Raw genomic sequence first — 19349 nt, 5'->3', positions numbered from 1 at the left:
ATGTTTGCTTTTGGGTTTAATACTGTTTTAACTGCTTCTCTTTTTGCATTCCCCGCCATGAGAGAGATGGCAGCACAGGCCGGAGGGAGGCTAAAACAATACAGCCTACTGAATCTTCCCCTCCAGCCGCCTTCTGAAAGGCTTGCTACACTCAGAGATGATTGCTGATGTGTTTTTGTGGGTTACATTGGGGACTTTCCCTACGGAGTAAGCCTAGATTAGCGGAGGTCTTTAAATTGTGGCGTCCCAGCACTGTGATGTTCTGAGCCAGCTGCAGACAGCAGTTCTGTCACACACACACACAATTCGGATTTTGCTTCCTCTCTTCACCACTAGCCTCCAAATCCTCCTCATCTGGCACAAGGCTTCCCATTACGACACAAGTTGAGATCAGAAACCTCTGTTCAGGTTTCTCTGTGTTTTTTTGCTCCCCCTCAGGCTATGCATTCCTAAGAACAAGGCAAGACGCAGCATCTCCTCCAATAATACCGCCTGGCGGATCAGCGGCTGGAGCTGTCACCCAGGGTATACACTGGCATCAGTATCGCCGCCACATCGTGTGCGGAGCCGCAGCGAGAGACTTCAATCCAGCACAGCACGCTGCAGCTGGGGAGACGGATGCAGACGCCACATCGAGAAAACAGGTTAGTTATCCTTTCAGATCACTAAAATGAATTGAGCGGCTCCGTGCTGGAACATGTCCTGTGCGGATGTACATAGAGACAGGTTTAACCCTTTACTGACAAGTGCCAGCAAGCCCCTGCACACATCCAAACCGCCTGCCTTTTTTTGGCAATGCTTGCAAAGCGGTGTCAGTATGATACATATCTTCCACTTCCTATTTTCAACGAAGACTTTCTCTTCTAAAGGGGAAGTGTTGCCTGATTGTACGCTACTTTGGCAGTGTGTAAGTAAACACATACCCACTGATTTACTCAGCTTTAAAGTAAATAGAAACCCCATAACTCAAAGACAGTTTGCTAAAGCCCTGTATATCATAAATCGCTACCATTAAAAAAAAAAAAATAAAATAAAATGCTTGTTTCACCCTTTTTTCACGTTTTTTTGCATCTCAGTGTTGCTGATCTCCTGCAGCCTCTTTACAGCCACATTCTGCCTGTATGCACTTCGGTGATGGCTGCATGGCATTTGTAGGGTGATGGTGGTAACAGTGGACCATGCCTGCATAATTTGATATGAGTAATCCCAAAAAATTCATATAGGTAATTAGATAATAAATAATAAATATGTGCAAAAATTCATATACAATATGGGTAATAAAGTAAATCAATATAGATAATAAATAGTTCATGATGGTAATTAAATATTGCCCATATAGTGCTAAGTCTTCAGTCGGTGCTTGTGCTCGTTTTGCAATAGAAGAAATGCGCACTCACCGGACGCGCAATGTATATGCGCGTTATATAATATATCCTGGTGTCATCAAGGTAGTCATCTGGGCCAGTAGTAAAATCAGGGTAGTCATCTGGGCCAGTAGTGGAGTCAAGGTAGTCATCTGGGCCAGTAGTGGAATCAGGGTAGTCATCTGGGCCAGTAGTGGAATCAGGGTAGTCATCTGGGCCAGTAGTGGAATCAAGGTAGTCACCTGGGCCAGTAGTGGAATCAAGGTAGTCATCTGGGCCAGTAGTGGAATCAAGGTAGTCATCTGGGCCAGTAGTGGAATCAAGGTAGTCATCTGGGCCAGTAGTGGAAGTGGCTCCCTCTCAGGATGGATAGGTCCCGGGGCTTTAAATGATGATCCAGGTGCATCCAGAGTTCCCCTTAGGGGATAGGTGGGTGCAGCTCACTATTTAATTAATGTGTGTTATATAATATATCCTGGTGTCATCAAGGTAGTCACCTGGGCCAGTAGTGAAATCAGGGTAGTCATCTGGGCCAGTAGTGGAATCAAGGTAGTCATCTGGGCCAGTAGTTGAATCAAGGTAGTCATCTGGGCCAGTAGTGGAATCAGGGTAGTCATCTGGGCCAGTAGTGGAATCAAGGTAGTCATCTGGGCCAGTAGTGGAATCAGGGTAGTCATCTGGGCCAGTAGTGGAATCAAGGTAGTCATCTGGGCCAGTAGTAAAATCAGGGTAGTCATCTGGGCCAGTAGTGGAATCAAGGTAGTCATCTGGGCCAGTAGTGGAATCAAGGTAGTCATCTGGGCCAGTAGTGGAATCAAGGTAGTCATCTGGGCCAGTAGTGGAATCAAGGTAGTCATCTGGGCCAGTAGTGGAATCAAGGTAATCATCTGGGCCAGTAGTGGAATCAAGGTAGTCATCTGGGCCAGTAGTGGAAGTGGCTCCCTCTCAGGATGGATAGGTCCCGGGGCTTTAAATGATGATCCAGGTGCATCCAGAGTTCCCCTTAGGGGATAGGTGGGTGCAGCTCACTATTTAATTACCATTACAATCTATTTATTATCTATATTGATTCACTTTTTTACCCATATTGTATATGAATTTTTGCACATATTTATTATTTATTATTTAATTACATATATGAATTTTTTGGAATTACCAATATCAAATTTTGCACATATCCATTATTATCAATTCTAAGCGCTGCACATTTATACTTTGTCATTTGAAAGGTTTTATTTTGGTTACCTTCGTGCACAGCTACTATCAGTTTTTACTTTTTAATACTTTTTATCATCTTTTAGTGTGCTCACATATACTGTATATTTATATGCCTGCATAATGTATGTTGAAACAGACACCTGTAGTCTCCATGGCAAATACATGTGATAGTGTGACAACGCAGAGAACAAGAACACAGAGGGTTGTCACCCTTTAACAAAACGTGCCTGAGCAAGGAGCTTCTTGAAATGGTCACCAGGTATTATTTTAATGAAAGTTGCAGATTTAAAAATATTAAAAATGACTTTTGATCAATATTAACATGTTAAAATGTATATGAAATTTTCTTGTATGTTCACACCTTATGATTGCGATAAATTGGTCAATGCAGTCTAGGTTAATTGGGTCCAGTCTAAAATTGGCCCTAGTATGTGTACGTACGAATGTGGGTCAGGGACCTTAGATTGTACGCCCCTTGAGGGTTAGGGACTGAATCCTCCCTCATTCCTCCCACCACTTCATCCCCCTCAGCCACTTCCTACTGTACCTTTACCCCCTCCCTCCTAGATTGTAAGCTCGTAAGAGTAGGGCCCTCTTACCCCTCGTACGTTGTTTGTTGTTGTTGTACTGTGCCATGTATTGTCCCCCCTATTGTACAGCGCTGAGCAAACCCTTTGGCGCTATATAAACTCGTAGTAATAATAATAATAATAATGTATAACATATATGTAAAAGCGCTGCGTAAATTGACGGCACTATGTAAGTACCTGAAATAAATAAATAAATATACACAAGGATAAGACAAAAATCCTTATTCTTTATTATGTCAGTTCACACCAATGTACTATATAAAAATGAAGCAGAATGCATTCCATTAAATAAAGAATTAAAAAAAAAAAGAGGCAGGCAGTATTTTATCATAGTTAGCATTTTAGCACATGTAAGGTTAAAGAAAAAGTGATGTCTGTTGAAAAATGCATTTAAAAGAATTCACTACAAGACACAAAAAAATGCATTCTATAACACATGAAACCACACGTGCACGGAAATCACGCCTCCACCCCCATTGATTGGGTTATATACTTGATACGTATTGTAAAAAAAGACTGCAATGTAATTCAAGCCTTTTTTTTACATTTCATTTTCCTCCCTTGTACTTTACATGTTACTTCTTGTCCATATATTATGTACAATGGCAAAAAAAAGTATGTGAACCCCTTAGCATTAACTGGATTTCTGCAATAATTTGATTCTCATGTAAGTCAAAACAATAGATTAACACAGTGTGCTTATAGCTGATAACACACAAACAATTCTAATCTATCTTGTCTTTATGTAACACTCCCATTAAACAGTCACCGTGCTGGAGGGAAAAGTAAGTGAATCCCTGGCTTAAATAACTGGTCCACTGACAGCAATGACTTCAAACAAACACTTTTGGTAGCTCTGGATCAGACCTTCACAGGAATTTTCGGCAATTCCTCTTTTACAAAACTGCTTCAGCTGAAACACATTTGTAGGATGTCTGGTGTGAACAGATCTCTTGAGATCATTCCACAGTATCTCTATGGGGGTAAGATTTGGGCTCTGACTGGGCCACTCTAAAAGGTGCATTTTCTTTTTCTGAAACCAGTCTGTGGTGGATTTACTTCAATGCTTCGGGTCATTGTCCTGCTGCATCATCCAACTTCTACTAAGCTTCAGCTGCCAGACAGCCACATAGACATTACTCTGTAGGATATTTTGGTAAATTTGGAAATTAATTTTCCTCGCAAAGATGGAAAGTGGTTTAGGCCCTGAGGCAGCAAAGCAAGCTTGAATCGTGATGTTTCCTGCACCACACTTCACTGATGGGATGATGTTTTGATATTGGCAAGCTGTGCCCTTTTTGCTCCATACATAGCGCTGAGTATTCTTCCTGAACAATTAAACTTTTACTTCATCAGTCCACAAAACTTTTTTCAGTATCAGTTTGCCAAGGTGCTTTTTGGCAAGCTTCAGGCAGGCAGAAAAGTGTTTGTGGAGAACAGCGGCTTCCTAGGTGATGTTCTGCCATAGACACCCTGTCTGTTCAAAGATTTACGTATGGACTCATGAACAGGGATGTCTTTAGGTCTTTAGCTGTTACTCATGGGTTCTTCTTTACCTAACTGAGAATTCTGCATTGTGCCTTTGGAGCCATCTTGGCTGGATGTCCACTTCTAGGAAGAGTAGCCACCAAGGGTGGACTGACCATTTGGAAACTCGGGCACTGCCCGAGGGCCCGGGGTCAGTAGGGGGCCCCATGAGATGCCCCTGGTACCTTTTTCATAGGCTTTTTTGAGTTTGGGCAAGGACACAGGGGCCCCATGATCCCCTATTGCCCAGGGGCCCTATGAGTTGTCAGTCTGCCCCTGGTAGCCACAGAACTAAACTGTCTCCATTTGTAGACAGTTTAGTACTGTGGCTACTCTTCCTAGAAGTGGACATCCAGCCAAGATGGCTCCAAAGGCACAATGCAGAATACTCAGGTAAAGAAGAACCCATGAGTAACAGCTAAAGACTTGAAGACATCCCTGGAACTGGCAAACATCCCTGTTCATGAGTCCATATGTAAATCTTTGAACAGAGAGGGTGTCTATGGCAGAACATCAGCCCTTAGACAGATCTAACTTTCGACAATGGATGCCTAAACACTTTGAGATTGCTTTGTACCCCTTTCCAACCTTATACAAATCAGCTACTCTTGATCGTATGTCTTCAGAGCTCCTTTTTGCAATGCTTCTTATGAACAGCAATCTTAAAATGTTGGAGTGTCCTTATCGATCAAAGTAGCTCCAAACCACACCTCTAAACTAATTTCATTAATTGGACATCAGATGTGAAAACTCCAATTAGCTTTCATTTAAGTAATTAGTCTATGGGTTCACTTATTTTTTCTTCCAGCACTGTGAATGTTTAATGAGTGTGTTCAATAAAGACACGAGAAAAATAATTGTTTGTGTTATCAACTTAAAGTGGAACTTCACTCTCTCAATCAACATTCACTATTTTTAGTACTTATGCTGCTAGCATTGATAAATGGATAGGAAAGTATATCATATTTACTTTTTTTTACATTTCTTCAGTTATCTCCTGGTTTCCATGCCTAGAAGTCTTCAGGAGGGGAGGGAGGTTCTCAGTTCAGCCAGTGCCTGAGCTAAGGGCAGATGGATTCCAGGAAGTAAATGCTACATGAAACACCCCCCCTTACTCAAGATGGCCACTGCCAGAAATGTCAGGGGCTGTTTTTCAAAATGATTTCTTGGCAAAATAAAGCATGGAGACATGAATGGCTAGGTGAGTTTGCTTTGAATATTAACAATAAATTAAATAGCATTTTTTGTTTGTGGTGCTCAGATACAGTGCATCCATGATATATATATATATATATATATATATATATATATATATATATATATATATATAGACACACAGTGGAGTAAATAACTATTTCCTCCCCTGCAGATTTGTATGCTTGCCCACTTACAAAGAAATGAAGTGTCTATAATTTTTATCAAAGATGTATTTTAAATGATAGAGACAGAATATCAACCAAAAATCCAGAAAAAACACACGATACAAATGTTATGAATTGAATTGCAGTTCAGTAATTAAAATAAGTATTTGATCCCCTACCAACCAATAATTCTGGCTCCCACAGAGTGGCTATGTGGCAATTTAAGAAGGTGCTCCTAACGACAACTCGTTATGTATATAAAAGACACATGTCCACAGAATCTCTTTCTTCCATTCAAACCTCACCACCATGGGCAGAGAGCTGTCAAAGGACGTCGGGGACAAGATTGTAGACCAGCACAAGGCTGCAATGGGCTACAAGACCATCAGCAAGAAGCTTGGTGAGAAGGAGACAACTGTTGGAGCGATTATTCACAAATGGAAACAATACAAAATAACCATCAACCGCCCTTGGTCTGGAGCTCCATGCAAGATTTCGTCTCATGGGGTAATAATGATTATGAGAAAAGCGAGTGATCAGCCCAGAACTACACAGGAGGAACCCGTGAATGATCTCAAGGCAGTTGGGACCACAGTCATCAAACAAACCATTGGTAACACAATATGCCGCCATGGATTGAAATCCTGAAGCACCCCCAAGGTTCCCCTCCTCAAGAAGGCACATGTACAGGCCCATCTGAAGTTTGCTAATGACCATCTAAATGATTATAAGTGGCTCAAGAAGAAGCACATTAGGGACATGGAGTGGCCTAGCCAGTCTCCAGACCTCAATCCTATAGAAAATTTATGGAGGGAGCTCAAACTTCGTGTTGCCAATCGACAGCCCAGAAACCTTAAGGATTTAGAGAAGGTCCAAAATCCCTCCTGAGATGTGTACAAACCTGGTAATCAACTACAAGAAACATCTTACCTCTGTGCTTGCCAACAAGGGTTTTTCCACCAAGTACCAAGTCATGTTTTGCTTGGGAATCAAATACTTATTTTATTCACTGTACTGCAACTGAATTTATAACATTTTGTATCGTGTGTTTTTTCTGGATTTTTGGTTGATATTCTATCTCTATCATTTAAAATACACATGATAAAATTATAGACCTTACATTTCTTTGTAAGTGGGCAAACTTAGTTTACCAGAACCGATCCCCTGGATGTTTCTCCTGCAGCAGCTGTACACTGGTGGGAGGGATGGAGGAGATGCTAGCTTCCAGCTGCTCCAGGTGGACAATAAAGGGGATCGTCGGAAGGCAGGTATTTTAAAAATCTGAATTCCCAGAAAGTGGCTAGGGATTGGGATTTTTCTCTCCCCCCCCACAGCTACCCTGGTGCCCTTAGGTGGCTGCCTATGCGAGTGAAAAGGTCATTTGGCCAGCTCCTCCTCTCTTCCTCCGTCCTGAGCCCTGCTGACTTCCGCTCTCCGTTGTGTACTGAGGATGTCAGCAGCAACAGAGGAGGCTGGGGGAAAGGGGGGGACCTGTTCGGGGTCTACCTGTCACCAGTCCGCGGTTGACGTGTTGCTGACCCTTGCTCTATAATGTGCTGTAAATACAACAATGTCAAGGAAATCTAAAAGCATTTGCAATCACATGCAGAAATTAATGTTTTATAGGCATGCCTCAGTACTCTCTGTAGCTTCTAAAATATCATTTTTACTGTGTGCAGTTATCAGTAAATTTTGAGAGCTGAGTACAAACATTTCCTGTTGACTATTTAAAAACCGCTGACCTCAATTGTTTCACATAAACATGTGGTATACATTCGGAGGCCACGCTATTAGGTCTCTCGTCCGTCTTATACCCATACGGAGGTATTAGTCATAAAGCTGAACTTTGCTCAGCCCTGGCAGACTATGCAAAGTTTAGTAAAAACATTTTTTTTGCAATCAGCATAAGGGATGTTACATTTAATCTGAAGTGTACCTTGTGATGATTAAAATAAATTTTTTCATTAAACGTAGGCTTTAACTGGGGCTGGCTGCATTGTCTTCCAGGGCTGAGGAGTTCAGCTTTATGACTAATGCTTCCTTATGGGTACTTATGTTGGATGTCACAGTGGAAATCTCCAGTTCTGCCCTCCCCCCCTCCTTAATACCAGCGCTGCAGCTGTGACAGGCACTCACCAAGAGTGCTGACTATGTCCACCCTTTCCACCCACTTCTCCATTCATAAAAGCTGTACTTTAGTTCCAGTAATGAAAAGCAATCTATAAATGGAGGACAGGCAGATGAATGAAAGGTCCATCTCCTGCATTCATAGAATGCATTTCATTCATGCAAGTTATAGTAGAGATTCTATGAATAGAGGGGCGTGTTAAGATGTTGATTCCTAGGGAAACCTTTGAGTTGAGCCATAGACTCACCAAAGATGTACTTCAATGTTGGTGCCACCCTCAGGCCGTAGGCCTCACTACACATCAGGGACTCGCACATAATCCAGAAAGACCGTGTTTCCACTTCAAACAGCAGCATGGTCCTTTTTCTACCTTCCCCTACTTATGACTTCAAAGCATTTTGAGCAAGTAGCACTAAGCATGTACTAAACTGTACCAGCTTGTCTCATTAGTAGTGGTAGTAAAGCCACTTTGTTACTTTTTACCTACAGGTAAGCTTATAATAAATATAATAAATACGTGCATAGTTTAGGAGATATTCGGGTTTTTCATACAGCAGCGCATGCACTCTGAAGGTACGGCATACCTGTATTCTTCAGAGTACTATGCCGTGTCCCGAGATTCCTTTGCTCATGCGCCAGAGCAGGGGCGGACTGACAACTCATGGGGCCCCCGGGCAATAGGGGATCATGGGGCCCCTGTGTCCTTGCCCAAACTCAAAAAAGCCTATGAAAAAGGTACCAGGGGCATCTCATGGGGCCCCCTACTGACCCCGGGCCCTCGGGCAGTGCCCGAGTTTCAAAATGGTCAGTCCATCCCTGCGCCAGAGTGACCTCGTTGCGGCTCAGCCAGCCAGATGGCCGGAGCACACAAACCCGGAAGGAAGACCAGGTGAAGATGGAAGCCTCTACAGTGGTGACAGCACTCCGTTGGAGGGCTTCAGTTTAAGGTAAGTTTTGCATAATGTGCTATGCGATGCATACCAACACATTATGCATTTATGTCGCAAGGGGATTTTTTTTTTTTTTTTTAGACGTGGTTAACTACCACTTTAACAATATTCGGATATCCTTGGGCTTACAGGGAAGCCACTGTATTCCACTCCACAAGACCTTGTACATCGGGACTCAGGCAGGTCCTGTACCGCAGCAGGCTCCAACATGGAGACCCTGCCACTATGTGAGGTGTATGAAGTATTAAGTTACCCTTCATTACCAGAACCTCCATCACCTGCCACCGTCACCGCTTTCTTTGCCAGCTGGCGGCTTCTTCTGATGCACAATTCTTCACATCATAAAACATTAACTTGTAATGCTCTCTGTTTGTTTATAACTATAAAGTTTAACTGCAGTGTTTGCTGTTTGGTTTCTTAACCCAGAGGGTTAACTATGACTTATTGTTTCCCTGTTCTTCTGGATACACCATAGCTACACAATACTGTAATATACAACATTTCTTTATCCCATGTGAAGGACACAGACAACTTCTCAAGAACTTAGTTTACTGTTCCAATAGAACTGCTCCAAGTAAAATACACACAAAGTAATATATTGTTGAATAGAGCAGCCCCAAAACATGAGCGACTGTACATTACATAATTCTGGCTGTGCTTAATTTACTTTCCTGTTACCTAGTGGTACTGCAACATATATAGGCTGTTCACCATCATTTCCCAAGCCAAACTGCACACTGGAGGAAGGCTTCCCCTGCATAGATAGCCCCAAAGAAGGGAAATTACTCATACACACAGGAGACATTATGTCACTAATATCTTTACCCTGTACAAACCAGCCAACAAACTTAAAGAGGCATGTCACAGTACAACATAACAAACTATAATGTAGGCTTCTGCCTACGGGCAGAAAAGCCAAACATAACTAAAAGTAACATCCTTTTTGTAACTAATCTTAACCTTTAAAGTTTATGTGAAGTCTGGTTTGAAGGCAGGCTATTAGATAATAAGCAGTTATGTGTATGTTCATTTTGGTACCTCTTTGGCTGGTATGGTTAGATAGGAGGCAAGGCCAAACAAAACTCTGCCATTGTGACAGTGCGGCTCCTGGCAGGTGAAAAGACCTGGGACAGGGATGTGTCAGCCTGTGCTATCACAGGGGTCCACTCTGTGACCTGAAGATGAGCATGTACTCTGCATTTTATAATGGGAACCCCATGTGTGCATTGAGGATAGGGGGCACTATATATACCTCCTTTCATCCCCTCTCTCACAACCCCTCTTTCTCACCGCTCGCTCTCTCTCTCACACCCCCTCTCTCTCCCCTTTTCTCTCTCACACCCCTCTCTGTCTCACACACACCCTCTCTCTCACCCCCTCTGTCTCTTTCACCCCTACCCTCTCACCCCCCTCTCTTTCATCCCCTCTCTCTCAGCCTCTCTCTTCTTTGTCTCTCTATCACCGCCCCTCTCTTTCACCCTCTCCTCTCTCCTTTACCCCCTCTTTCTCTCTCACCCCTCTCACTCTATCTCAATCCCCCCACTCACCCCCCACCTCCTTCTCTCCCTCCTCTATCTCACCCCCCTCCCCTCTCTCTCTGCCCCCTTTTCTCTCCCCTCCTCTCCCCTTTCTCTTTTTCACCCCCCTTCCCTGTCACCCTCTCTCTCTCACCTTCCTCTCCCCATCACTCTTTCCCACCTCCCTCTCTCTCAGCCACCCCCCCCCTCACCTTCCTCTAGCTTACTCATTCCCATTCCCCTTTTCACCTCCAACCCCCCCCCCCACCACCACCACCACTTCCTCTTTCCACTTTCCCATCTCTCTCTCTGCCTCCTATTCCTATCTCTCCTCCCTCTCCTCCCACCTCATCAGCCCCTCTTCCCCTCTTAGTTTCTAATAGGAGTATCTGTCATATTTCAGGTTCTCAGTATGTGTTCTGTTAGTAGATACTCCAGGTTTCCTTTGTGTGTAAAAAAGAAAAAAAAGTTGTGGGGCGTTGGCAACCCTGACACTTGGTGGCCATCTTTAAACCTAGAAGTGCCCAGCAGCTTCTACAGAAAGAAGCCAAGAACATCCAGACAGGCTATGCTGTGGTAGATATTAGTTGAGCTGCAATATGTAGGTGGGGCTTGAGTGTGGGTGTGGCTTGAGTATGGGCAGGGACACGGGGACCCATGAGTTATCAATCCTTCCCTGGACACTGGAGAGAAACTGGTGAAATAGGAAGCTGGATAATCAGGATACATAGGAGGACTCAGTGAGAACAGTCCTCAGAGTGCCTGCATATTCAGCAAAGATGAAAATCTTGAGAAGGATCGAAGAGCAGAATTCAAGGAGCCACATGATTTTCTCCAGAGCACCCTGCAGAGGTGATAGGCTTTGCTGAAGAACAGCACTCAGGTTACACCCTTTGACTCACCCAAGCAGGCAGCAACTGAGTCAAAAGCTCTGGGTACCCAGGAGTGAGGAGCATTGAAGGTTCAACAGGATCATGGAGTGCACAGAGGTCTAGGAGTCTCTGAAAGCACTGGGATGCTGAGATTATAGGAAGACAGGAGCAGGAGTCTCTGGGAGCACTGTGTAGCTAGGAGCACAGGAAGCTAGGAGCAAGAGTCTCTAGGAGCACTGTGTAGCTGGAAGCACAGGAAGTTAGGAGCAAGAGTTTCTGGGAGCACTGTGTAGCTGAGAGCACACGAAGTTAGGAGCAAGAGTCTCTGGGAGCACTGTGTAGCTGGAAGCACAGGAAGCTAGGAGCAGGAGTCTCTTCTGGGAGCACAGGAAGCTAGGAGCAGGAGTCTCTGGGAGCACTGTGTAGCTAGGAGCACAGGAAGCTAGGAGCAAGAATCTCTGGGAGCACTGTGTAGCTGGAAGCACAGGAAGTTAGGAGCAAGAGTCTCTGGGAGCACAGGAAGATAGGAGCAAGAATCTCTGGGAGTACTGTGTAGCTGAGAGCACACGAAGTTAGGAGCAAGAGTCTCTGGGAGCACTGTGTAGCTGAGAGCACACGAAGTTAGGAGCAAGAGTCTCTGGGAGCACTGAGTAGCTGGGAGCACAGGAAGATAGGAGCAAGAATCTCTGGGAGCACTGTGTAGCTGGAAGCACAGGAAGCTAGGAGCAGGAGTCTCTGGGAGCACTAAGTAGCTGGGAGCACACAAAGCTAGGAGCAAGAGTCTCTGGAAGCACAGGAAGCTAGGAGCAGGAGTCTCTGGGAGCACTAAGTAGCTGGGAGCACACAAAGCTAGGAGCAAGAGTCTCTGGGAGCACAGGAAGCTAGGAGCAGGAGTCTCTGGGAGCACTGTGTAGCTGGGAAGACAGGAGTTCAAGAGTCCCTGAGAGTTCTGGGGTGCTGGGATCACAGGAGCAAGACTCTCCAGGAGTACTGGGGCCACAGGGGTACATAAGATGTTCTTTAGAGGCACAGAAGGGCATGCTGCCTGACCTTTTAATAAAGCACTTCAGATCTGATTATAAGACCTGATGCTGAAATGAAGCACAGGGGAGCATGACAATATTTATTGTAACAGAAAGGAGAAGGTGAAAAAAGAGAAAAGGAGGAACAGGAAGGGTTTGTACTATTCAGTTTTAAACATTGCATTATACTGTATGTAATGGAAGAAATTGTACCATTCAAGAAATAAAGCAAAATTCTAGTACAGATTGAAGAGGAAGTACTGCTGCATATTCATGTATTGGGCAACTCCCATTATAGGTAACACTGTCTGGGCATTTTAATCTTTGGAATGCCCTCACTCCCAGGAATGACATATGTCAGTTTGGGTGACAGGCTCATGTATCTGTCAGGAACAAGCATGGAGTCTGTTGCATGTAGGGGATGGCACTAAGGCTGGAGTGTCCATACCTGGGACAATCCAGTCTCAGTGCATGTTAGCCCCTTGCTTGCTGGGAGCTAGGAAAGCAATGGATGACTTGTGCCTGGCCCCATTCAGCTGGGAGATTCCTTGGCCAACAGCTAAAAGTAAACAAAGGGGATGGAATACTGCCTGATGTAATTCCCAGGGCCATATTTGGACAATGATGTTAGCCAGCATCAGCACCCCTTTGTTTACTTTTAGCTGTCGGGGTATCTCCTGGCTGGCATCTGAATAGGTGGAGAATGAGTCATGTTGCTAAGATGCCAATGGCTGCCATCCTAGCAACCCACAAACAAGCCCTGTGCTGGAAACTCACATTAATGACAACTTCCCAGCACATACTGTATGTCTAACTCTGAGCACTGACATCCCTCTGTATGCCAACTTAGAGTTGGTCCACTGCCAGTCTGCATATCTGCAATTCTTTTTGAATCTGTCCCAGCCACAGCAACAGATTCTAAAAGCAGGGATAGTAAGAACTACCTTAATCCAATGTATATGTCGGTATTGGTACTGAAACTGGTGCAATGCCTTCATGAATTAGGCACAGGCCATGTTAAAGTGGCCATACCACCAGAAACGGTCATTATTGCATTTTTGTATTCCCCCTTATATGTTTTGTGAGGTTGGAGATGGGTGGGAAAATCAAGATACAAATAAACAGCAATAAAATTTTAATGGTTGAAAATAAAAGCAAAGTTTTATTATCTAGTGGGTAAGATGCTGACTTCCAGACGTTTCTCTTTTATCAATACTCCCATAGAGATACACAATAGATAAGACTGTGAGCATACTATATCCGCGTACTTTCAGAAGAAATATTGCTGGCAGGCAGAAGAGCTTTTATTGCAAAGGCGTCATGCAGAGTCAATTCTGCAATAAAAGTCTACCTGCCAGCAATGTTTCATTGTGAGTTATAGTTCTGATTTAGTACTTGGCACTGCTTTCGGTCCCAGCACTGCTATTCACTGTAAATATTTTTCTTGTACCACTTTCTTTATACTAGAGACCGTGACATACTGTATATGCCAACATATACATTCCAGTTCCTGAGACATTGTCACCCCTGCCCACGGACCACATTTATTACACCCACCTTCTTGGTGGTTCCACCCACATCAGTTCTCACTTTATGGGCAGTGCCACCAAGATCACACCAACTTTCTGTCCAGTCCTGCCACTAATTATGCTGGAATCACCCACTTGAGACGCAATCCAAATTGTTAAAGCGGAACTTCACTGCATCTGAGCACTACAAACATAAAACGCCATTTAATAATTTTTTAATGTTCAACGCAAACTCCCCCATCCATCCATGTCTCCATGCTTTTTTTTTTAAAAAACACCTCCCAGCATTTTTAGCCGTGGTCATATTGAGTAGGGGCAGATATTTCATGCAGCATAGGGGCATGTAGCATATTTCATGTAGCATTTTCTTCCTGGAATTCATCTGCCCTTAGCTCAGGCATGCAGGCAGGAGGGTGTGCTTAGCTGAGAAAACCCCACCTCCCCTCCTGAAGGCTCCTGGGATGAATGACATCATTTGCCAAGACATAGGAATCTTCAGGAAGTAACTGAAGAAATGTAAAAATATATTTAAAACAAGTAAATAAGATGTACTTTCCTATCTATTTACTAATGCTTGCAGAATAACGATTAACAATAGTCAATGTTGATAGAGAGGGTGACGTTCCACTTTAATATCCTTTTTTGAGCTGCTGCCCATGCTCAGTAACGCAAAAAAGGTTGATGTTCTGATCTTGGGACACTGTCAGGGACACAGCCTCATTGGGACAGAGCACCTAGATGCGGAACTGTCCTGCCAAATTCAGAAAATTCGGTATCTATACTGCAGTGGTGAAGAAGTGAGGAAGTCCATTTTTGAGATGCTGTAGGCATTTTGTATGGCACCAACTCTTCTTTCACAGTCAGCATTGCATAGATCACACATCTTCCTCATTTCATTGTTAGTGAAACAACAGCAGAACCACTTGATCACTTCTGCATGCTTCATGATTTTCTCTTTGTCTGCATAAACAAGCAGGTGTGCTTAATTAGATAGCCACTAAGAACTTATGCAGGCAGCACAGTGGCTTAGTGGTAGCATGTCTGCCTTGCAGTAAATGGGTCATGGGTTCGATTCCTGACCATGGCGCCTCCTGCATGGAGTTTGCATGTTCTCCCTGTGCCTGCGTGCGTTTCCTCCGGGCACTCCAGTTTCCTCCCACACTCCAAAGACATGCTGGTAGGTTAATTGGATTATGTCTAAATTGGCCCTAATATGTGTATCTATGAATGTGAGTTAGGGACCTTAGATTGTACACCCCTTGAGGGTTAGGGACTGATGTGAATGTTCAATATATATGTGTAAAGCACTGCGTAAATTGACAGTGCTATATAAGTACCTGAAATAAATAGACGGGCTGTTTATCGGCTGAATTTTCAGCCGATAAACGAAAAATTGGTTTGCCCCATTGCCGATGCTGCCACCAATGTCCACGAAAAATGGGCATTTTTCGTGGATTTTCCAGCATGACCGATAAAAATAAATGTGAAGATCCACAAAAAACGGCCGACGGGCTGGCCCCACTAACGGCGTGAATATCGGACGATTTTTCGTTAAAATTTGGCCGATTAAATGACCCATCTATGGCCTACCTTATTCACAGGGGCACTGAGGCTCATAGCCTGTGAATGGGCCGTGTGTCTATACGTCTTGAGCCATCAGCTGCTACAAGCAGGCAGCCCATTCAAACCTATGGGGGTACAGCCGCTGCAAGGGAACAGCTGCTCATCCCAATTTGATAGGTGTGCGGTTGATCGGCCCTAAAAGCAGACAGTGTGCCTGAACTGTTATAGAATGGTGCTGCTATTCGCATCTCTGTAGATTGTGGTTGCTCTGTCCTTGCCAGCATACATACACCTGGCCTGTACCTCCGGAGCTTGTATTCTGTCCTTTTTCCAGCTCCTGCAGACCCTGGAGGTTTGGCTGGCTTCCACAGTTAGTCAGGTGCATGTTATAGGACGATGGGCTTGCCTCTATTTGTGCAGCTTAGCTGTCAAAACAGACTTCTGTTTATGTTAATACTTCTTCAAAACTCAGTTTGTTGCGGAGGCAGCGACAGTCCACAAAAATGCCGCAGAGCACACACAGCTGCAATTTACGCAGCTATATTAAGTCCATGTGGCGTGTAAAACTGAATCCTTCTAAAATAGAAAGGTAAAACTCTTCTATATTTGGTTTTATGTCTTTTACTTTAAATACGGTACTACCTTGGGGGGAAAAAAAAATGAAACAAACAGCACCAAGCAAAATAAGAGGTCAAAAGCTGACTTCATAATTGCATTATGGTAATGGTTATTTTACTGGACATTACCGTAACACGATTTAACGTGATATATGTTGTGGTGCCATTCATGCAGTGCACATTAATATGCGAAATACTGAATGTGAACATGCGCATGGTAATGTATAGCAGTGGACTGAAAAAGTTTAAAGGGACACGAATACTTACCTGTCTGGTGGGCATTAATTCCTACAAATATTTACTCTCTTCAAGAGCTATGGCTGCCAAAGAATCTTTGGTATACAACACGCTGTACTTCTGAGTATGCCAGATGCTTGTTCCCTTGCTGCAACCTGTGGATCCATCCAGAGGCCTCTATGTCACCACTGTGTCCTGAATGGGGATAATGGTTGGCCGATAAATGTCAATGTCAATGATGGTTGAATGGCCTTTTCCTGACAATCCTCTCCAGGCTGCGGTCATCCCCGCTGCTTGTGCACCTTTTTCTTCCACACTATTCCCTTCCACATAACTTTCTATTAATGTGCTTTGATACAGCACTTTGGGGACATCCAACTTCTTTTGCAATTCCCTTTTGAGGCTTTCCCTCCTTATGGAGGGTGTCAATGATGGTTTTCTACACAACTGTCAGGTCAGCAGTCTTTCCCATGATTGTGATTCCTACTGAACCAGACTGAGAGACCATTTAAAGGCTCAGGAACCCTTTGCAGGTGTTATGGCTTAATTAGCTGATTAGAGTGGGACACTTTGAGCCTAGAATAATGCACCTTTTCACAATATTCTCATTTTCTGAGATTGTGGATTTGGGGTTTTCATGAGCTGTAAGCCATAATCATCACAATGATGACAAATCACGGCTTGAACTATCTTGCTTTGCATGTAATGAGTCTATCTCATATATTAGTTTCACCTTTTAAGTTGCATTACTGAAATAAATGAACTTTTGCACGATATTCTAATTTATCGAGTTTCACGTGTGCGTGTGTGTGTGTGTGTGTGTGTGTGTGTGTGTGTATATATATATATATATATATATATATAATATATGTATATATATATATATATATATATATATATGTGTGTGTGTATGTATGTATATATATATATATATATATGTGTATTAAAGATTCCTTTATTACAATCTGAATGTTAGGGTTTGAATGACATCTCCGCTATACGGCACAAGATAATCTTCAGTGTATAATGACTTGCAGAAAGTCTATCTGCTAAAAGCTGAGTGAAGGCTTTGATTTTAGCTTTGTTCATAAGGAATCTTCCGTCTTGGATACATTAGTGTTCTAAAGATTTGCGGCTACTGAGCAATTCAATTAAACCCTGGAGACCTTTATCAGACTTCTTTCCATTGCCAGCTATCCCATTTACTTTTTACTAAGTCAGCACTGATATCTTCCCACTCTTCTAATCAGGCTTGTGCCAGGAAGTATGCATAATGTTTGTTCAATATATTATAGGAAAGTAACTGAGTAAGAAATAGACAGGAGTGCCATTGGAAGCATGAAGTCAAACTCCATATTCATTTACTGAGCATAACCTACCAGGTGAGCCATATTCGATGCTTGCATTTTAGAGAACTTTACTACAGATTACTTGCTTTTGTTCTGTAGATATTAAGGTAGGTCACTCCAGTTTACTTACATTAATATAGTGTTAAGTTGGAAATTTTTCTTTTACTATAATCACGTTTGGTGCCAGTGCTGTAGTAGAAAACACTGCAGTCTCTTTAGGGCCCTTCTCACCAAAAGCTGAGTTACTGCCATTGGTGTGCAGTGAGAAGGGTGAGGTGCTGACACACTTGACTTTAAAGGTCAACTCTGTGCTCCAGGCTTCCCACCTTAATTTACCCCCTTGTGACCGGCGTTGGCTGCATTTTTTTTTTCCACAAAAGTTTTATCAACAGATAATATACAGTACAGATGAAGGGCAGTATACACAGCCAATCAGACAGAGATGTTACAAAGTAATTTCAAATAAATCAGTACAAAACATAAGTCAGCACCATCGGTAAAATAGTCCCATACCAAGTATCCCAACATCTCAGACAGTGACCAGTTGAAGGTTTAAACCTTTTCCTCATAAGCCCCAAACAGAGGTGTGCTAGGGTCAACATATGAGCAAAAAAGGAGCGCATATTACCCAATGGGAGACATAAGGCATATCACAAGAACTTATATGGGAAGGGGCCTCTATCAGTACAAAAGGGCACAGGAGGGGGATCAGGACTTCTCCCTACCATGTGAAATTAACCAATCACCTGTACATATAAACGTAAAATGCCAGGGCAGTAAGCCACATAAGACAATCCTGTAATTGAAATAGAAAAAACAGCCAGAGAGAGTCAAGATCAAAGTTAAGAAATAAGCATAAAAGGGAGAAAAGAAAGAGGAAGGAAGAGAAAAGGAAAAAAAAAAGGGAAGAAGGGAAGGGAAGTGAGAGTCGAAAGAAAGAGAGGGGGAGAGGGAAGGGGTGAGGGGGAGAGAGGAAAGGGGAATAGAGGAGGATGGGGGGGAGGAGGAAAGAATTAGGTAGGAAGGGGGTGAAGGAAGAAAGGGGAAAAAGGAGAAGGAGAAAAGGGTGCCATCAACCAAATGCCTTTTTGGCATCTAGGAAAAGAAAAAACCCTTACTGACCTTTGGTTGTCAACCAATGATGGATATTGAGGGCTTTGATGGTATTGTCCCTTGCCTCCCTGCCCGGAATGAAACCTATCTGGTCCAGTCCTATCCATCCTGGCAAAAAGGGTAAGAGCCGATTCGCCAAAATGTTTGCGTACAATTTAAGATCCACATTGATCAAAGATATGGGTCTATAGCTCTCAACACGTGTGACCTCCTTACCTGGTTTCGGAATAAGAGTGATATGGGCTTCTAAAAGAGCAGGGGATGCAACCAGAGAGTCCCCAAGTGAATTAAACGCTTTCAAAAACCGTGAGGCCAATACAGAGAAGAAACACTTTTAGTATTGAACAGATAGCCTGTCCGGTCCAGGACTCTTCCCCACTTTCATCTGTTTA

The 19349-nt window shown here is 43.4% G+C and overlaps 1 protein-coding gene across 4 annotated transcripts in view; it reads left to right on the top strand.

Annotated features, from left to right (window-relative positions):
• The window catches only part of LOC149465753 (CMP-N-acetylneuraminate-beta-galactosamide-alpha-2,3-sialyltransferase 2-like), a 77262-nt gene that overhangs the window by 31523 nt on the left and 26390 nt on the right, over positions 1 to 19349 (top strand). For 3 of the 4 annotated variants that reach the window (XM_089673261.1, XM_089673258.1, XM_089673259.1), the window contains exon 2: positions 439 to 644. The exons of the other annotated variant lie outside the window; for it this stretch is intronic. The gene's annotated coding sequence lies outside the window, so the exon portion shown is untranslated. The remainder of the gene's footprint in view (positions 1 to 438; positions 645 to 19349) is intronic. 4 annotated transcript variants of the gene reach the window in all.

Source organism: Staurois parvus, unplaced genomic scaffold (assembly GCF_062004578.1).
Source record: "Staurois parvus isolate SC_StPar_1 unplaced genomic scaffold, SC_StPar_1.0 ptg000137l, whole genome shotgun sequence".
In the NCBI taxonomy this organism is placed as follows: Eukaryota; Metazoa; Chordata; class Amphibia; order Anura; family Ranidae; genus Staurois; species Staurois parvus.
Note: the sequence above shows the minus strand (reverse complement) of the source record. Positions and strands in the feature narration are given on the sequence as shown.